At 35.9% G+C, this 5,839-nt stretch overlaps 1 protein-coding gene across 7 annotated transcripts in view; it reads right to left on the minus strand.

The window, feature by feature from the left end:
• CycH (cyclin H) overlaps positions 1 to 5,153 on the minus strand; it is a 36,036-nt gene extending 30,883 nt beyond the window's left edge. For 3 of the 7 annotated variants that reach the window (XM_076482203.1, XM_076482198.1, XM_076482204.1), the window contains exon 1: positions 19 to 128. The gene's annotated coding sequence lies outside the window, so the exon portion shown is untranslated. Of the gene's footprint in view, positions 1 to 18; positions 129 to 4,960 lie in introns of those variants that run through there. The other 4 variants (XM_076482199.1, XM_076482200.1, XM_076482202.1 and 1 more) reach the window with 3 other exon arrangements.
• Positions 5,154 to 5,839: the final 686 nt, after the last annotated feature.

Genomic DNA, 5,839 nt, shown 5'->3' on the forward strand with positions numbered 1-5,839 from the left:
CAATTAAAACACCATTACCGTTTAATTAGGTATAATAATTAGTAATCCATTTAGAATTTGCTTTTAGTGTATTTTGAGTCCTATACATTTGTGCAGTAAGTGCGCCCTCTTTAGCCTTGAAAACCTAAACTAAATAATTTTGTAATACCTAAATTGTTTAAAAACTATTATAATTAAAATACACACAAGTTGACTAATAAAGGTTAATATATGTTTCAAAAAGATTTAAATACATTACCAATAATTCATGAAAATTAATTTGAACATTAATCGAATGTTATTTTGTTAAGTTCGTGAATATCAAAATTGTAAGTATATTTAAGTGCGAAAGCCTCTAAATCTGTTCGTGTACGGTCTTTTCCACCTTGAAGTCCTCCAATGGCAGATTTGTTTTTGAATTTCCCACAAAGCTACTCGAGGGCTATCTGTGCTAGCCGTCCATAATTTAGCAGTGTAAGATTAGACGGAAGGCAGCTAGTCATCACCCCCCCCGCCAACTCTTTGGCTACTCTTTTACCAACGAATAGTGGGATTGATCGTCACGTTATAACGCCACCACGGCTGAAAGGGCGAGCATGTTTGGCGCGACGGGGATGCGAACCCACGACCCTCAGATTACAAGTCGCACGCCTTAACGCGCTTGGCCATGCCGGGCCCCAGTGGCAGAGCACAGATAGTCCGTTGTGTAGCTTTCTGCTTAATTACAAACAACAAATACAACACACACCTTCAAAATTTACCTCAGAGTAGTCAGTTAAAACCCACTAATTGAAATTCAAAGAGAAGTTTTACACTGAACTGTGATCAAATTTGTTGTACAGAAAGAAATAACTTTTATTACAAACTAAAATAAAATTTTACACACAGTAATGTGAAAAAAATGTTAGGAATAGTCAAGAATTAGATTTCATGTTACTTTCAAAGAACAACGGAAGATAAATCACAAATAAAACATCAAAATTGTATTAATCTTCACATAACTCAGTGAAAGTGTTTGAGTTCAGCAAACAGTTAATGTTTTTTGCGTCTCTCTATTGCTTCATCATCTGCATTGTTGCAACATATTTAATCAAAGTGTTCTTCAGAAAATTTACTCCAAATGTCTCTGATACACTTCAATAAGGTTTCTTTGGAAGCAACGTTTTGCAAAGTTTTTATCTACCATATCCCAGATTTTCTCAATTGGGTTGAAAACGAGTATCTTTGAGACATATTACACCATTTGAATGACTCCAGCATTACATACTTCACTGTACTTCATTCAACTAGAACCCTTATTACATACTCTTGGTACAAGTATGCTGGAATTCTAAATAATGATAAGTGTTCTCACCCTGACTCTTTCAGTTGTCAACAGGGATCAGTGAAGCATTACTATAATGCTGAAGTTTACATTTAGTAACGGCGTGGAAGAATTAGCCCCATAAAAAGGAAAGATTGATAAAGTATTCTCTTGTTCTAAAATTTTGCACAGCACTGTAGAAAAAAACTAAAAAATACAAAGGCAGCTTATCTAATGAATATGCTGAATTGTTAAACGACGTGGAAGACCTATAGTAGCTTCTTTAAATAATTCAATGTGCTCCCCCTTGTAAGTTACATTGAACGTGAGATAAACAAAGGCAATAAATAATTAATGCAAGTTTAATTAAGATTAAGAAATGTGCGAATACTTAAACTAAGCTGTAACGTTCTCGAAGGTTAAGGTTTCTTCCAATATAAAGTTTCTGTTGAATAAAATTAATTAAAACCGAGTTAAAGAACACCGATCACAAAAAGCTCACGTTCTTATTTTTTAATTTCCTCATCTATAACACAGATAAAATGCCTTTTAATTATATATACTATGCAAAAACATCAGGCAACCTGATAAATGTTTAAGTAAGCAAAAGTGGCTTGGTTTGGTTTTCGCTTGTATACAGTGTCATATATAGGCAGGGGCTAGAAGGGGTTTAGACCCAGGGCTCATGATCTTAGTTGAGATCCCACTGATAATTTTATTCCATGTAAAATGACTTAAGAAATAGGGTTCACAAAAGAAAGTAATTATTTCTTGGACCCACACATCCTTAAATCCGCCACTGCTTGTTTACATATTTCTAATTATCATCTGAGGCTCATATGCTGTGATGTTACAGTTGTGGTAGATGTCCTGTTTACTACAGTACTTGATATAAGAGCTTTAATATTGCGCACATAACTAAATTTAATAATTATTTACGAATAAGATATTTTACATGTTTAAAATGCGTTACCTTTTTCTCGAGATCCATATTTACAAGAAATGATAAAATTGTTTTCTGAAGATCATTTACTGTTTAAATGAAACAGCAAGTGGATTGCCGTTATGGTTCCCCAGCGGGACAGTAGCAAATATATAAACTTACAACGCTAAAATCCGGAATTCTATTTCCCACAGTGGACATAAAAGATAGCACAAAATGGCTCTCCCCCTAAAACAAATAATTTCACGCAAAGCTACACGAGAACTATCTGCGCTAGTTGTCCATAATTTAGCAGTGTAAGACTAGGGAGAAGGCAGCTAGTCATCACCACCCACCGCCTACTCTTGGGCTACTCTTTTACCAACGAATAGTGGTATTGACCTTCACTTTATCGCCGTCACATCAAACATGCTCGCCCTTTCAGCCGTGGAGATGTTATAAAGTAATCCGCGACCCTTGGATGCTATATGACGTATGAAAACTTTAAGATCAAAACACGTAATTCTATTCTGAGTTACCAGGAAAGGCGTTGGAAAGTAGTGTTAGAGAGAATTTTTTTACAAAATATATATATATATTATTTTACAAAAGGCTTGTAATGTTTAGTAAAATCTTATCATGTTTCGTAAACACATACGTAGTGAGTTTATAATTAAAGCAAACAGTTGTTTTGTATAGCCTCACAGATACAGGGCGTTCAATGACTACGGCCCGGCATGGCCAGGTGGTTAAGACATTTGACTCGTAATCCGAGGGTCGCGAATTCGAGTTCGCGTCACACCAAACATGCTCGTTCTCTCAGCCGTAGGGGCGTTATAATGTAACATTCAATCTGACTATTCGTTGTTAAAAGAGTAGCCCAAAAGTTGGCGGTGGGTGGTAATGACTAGCTGCTTTCCCTATAGTCTTACACTGCTAAATTAGGGACGGCTAGCGCATGTAGTCCTCGTGTGGCTTTGCGCGAAATTCAAAACAAACAAACCAAACAAATCAATGACTACATTGCTGTGTCTGACAAATACCACACTGTCATTGGGCACCGTCTCATAAAATAAAAGCATGTCAAAACAATTCCGCTCTAACTATGCTTTAAATATCTTAAGCTAATACAACCACAGGGTAGTATTTTTCTTTGTTCATACCATTAAATTCACAAAATAATATTACATGAATTTCTGCAACTAGTTTCTTTTAAAATGAAATTTCAAATTCACTGAGCTCCTAAAGCTCCAAGTCGAACATTTTGACACATTTTCTTACCCCTGATGAACTTGGTTTTGTATACAAAAACAAACTACCGCTGAACATAGAAATATCTATCATATTCTTCAAGTCAACTTGCGACAATAAGAGAGCTGTGAATTGTTGCAATATAGTGTTAGGGACAGCTGTGAATTGTTGCAATATAGTATTCGGGAGTGACGTGGATCGTTAAAATATGGTGTGTGTGGTTGTGTGTTTTCTTATAGCAAGGCCGCATTGGTCTATCTGCTGAGTCGACCGAGGGGGATGAAACCCCTAATTTTAGCGTTGTAAACACGTAGACTTGCCACTGTACCTGCTGGGAGCTACAATATTGTGTTAGGGAAAGCGGTGGATTGTTAAAATATAGCGTTAAGAAGAGTTGTGGAGTGTTAAAGTGTAGTGTTAGGGAGAGATGTGAATTGTCACAATATAGTATTAAGGAGAGCTATGGATTGTTAAAATATAATGTTAATAAGAGCTGTGGAATTTTACAATATAGTGTTAGGGACAGCTGTGGAATTTTACAATATAGTGTGTGTGTGCTTGTGTGTTTTCTTATAGCAAGGCCGCATCGGTCTATCTGCTGAGTCCATCGAGGGGAATGAAACCCCTGATTCTAGCGTTGTGAATCTGTAGACTTACTACTGTACCAGCTGGGAGCTACAATATAGTGTTACGGAGAGCTGTGGATTGGTAAAATGTAGTATTGAGTTCTTAAAATATAGTGTTAGAGAGAGTTGTGGATTATTACAATATAGTGCTAGGAACAGCTGTGGATTGTTACAATATAGCGTTAGGGACAGCTGTGGATTGTTACAATATAGTGTTTGGGAGAGTTGTGGGTTGTTACAATATAGTGTTTGGGAGAGTCGTGGATTGTTACAATATAGTGTTAGGGACAGCTGTGGATTGTTACAATATAGTGTTTGGGAGAGTTGTGGGTTGTTACAATATAGTGTTTGAGAGAGTCGTGGATTGTTACAATATAGTGTTAGGGACAGCTGTGGATTGTTACAATATAGCGTTAAGAACAGCTGTGGATTGTTACAATATAGTGTTTGGGAGAGTTCTGGGTTGTTACAATATAGTGTTAGGGACAGCTGTGGATTGTTACAATATAGTGTTAGGGAAGAGTTGTGGGCTTAAAATATAGTGTGTGGGAGAATCGTGGATTGTTACAATATAGTGTTAGGGAAGAGTTGTGGACTTAAAATATAGTGTTTGGGAGAGTTGTGGATTGTTAGAATGTAGTAGTGGGGAGTGATGTTATTTTGTGTAAGCAGCTACATTGGTGATTTTACGTCAGAATTATTAACATTTGGTGAAACAAAAGTACGAAATCAATTCAGCTAGAAATAAAATATACACATATACCTGTGCAGTATAAACGGGTTCTTTAAAGATCTGTGAAACATATTTTGGAGGCTTAAACCCAACGTGTTTCAATAACTTTGGTTACTTTATATATAGCAACAGACAAACAGACTTACCTAATTATAAGTTAATGCACGACAATTTTACGACAATAGTATAATGGTGTATAAAACCACTCATCACAGGTAGTAACATCATCACTTTCATGACGCATCCACAATTTGAATTGTGTGGGGAGTATTTTATGTCGTGATACAGATTCAAATTCGGTTTAGTAGCTCTGTTATCCCAAACTTTAACCAGAAGGCCAACGCTCGCCATTTTGCAAGTAAAGTGCAGGGCGGACGTGAGATTAAAATTATTGATAAATCAACTGGCTTCCCAGTGGCTCAGCAGTATGTCTGAGGACTTACAACGCTAAAAAGCGGGTTTCGATACCCGTGGTGGGCAGAGCACACATAGCCCATTGTGTAGCTTTGTGCTTAATTCAAAAACAATAACAGATAAATCAAGTGATGCTAAGATTATTGATAAATCAGATATTAAACAAAAGTAAAGTTTAATATGGAATTCCCTTCTGACCGAATATTTTTGAAGAATTTTCTATAATAAATTTGGAAAACATGGTTATTTTTAGCACAGCTTGCACAAGTACATTCTTAAACGTAATCAAAATTTACGTTTATAGGATTCATCAAATCTTATAAAATAAGTAAACAATGTTTAAAGGTAGTTAAAAATAAATAACTAAATAACTGTTTGATTCTGGGATTAAAAGAAAACCGAAATGAAAAGAGACTTGTTTTGGAACTCCGAATGAAGTATATACTTAAATAAAACTTTATTAAGGGCTTAGAGTAATCATATACCAGTAAAGCATTTATGGAAAAAGCCTGTAATTTAGATTTGAGCTAAAAACCTATGTGTCGAAATGCAAGTAAAGGAAAAGAGATAGCGCGCTTCCTGTCAGAAAACTGACATACTTCCGATCTGCT

Source organism: Tachypleus tridentatus, chromosome 13 (genome assembly GCF_004210375.1).
Source record: "Tachypleus tridentatus isolate NWPU-2018 chromosome 13, ASM421037v1, whole genome shotgun sequence".
In the NCBI taxonomy this organism is placed as follows: domain Eukaryota; kingdom Metazoa; phylum Arthropoda; class Merostomata; order Xiphosura; family Limulidae; genus Tachypleus; species Tachypleus tridentatus.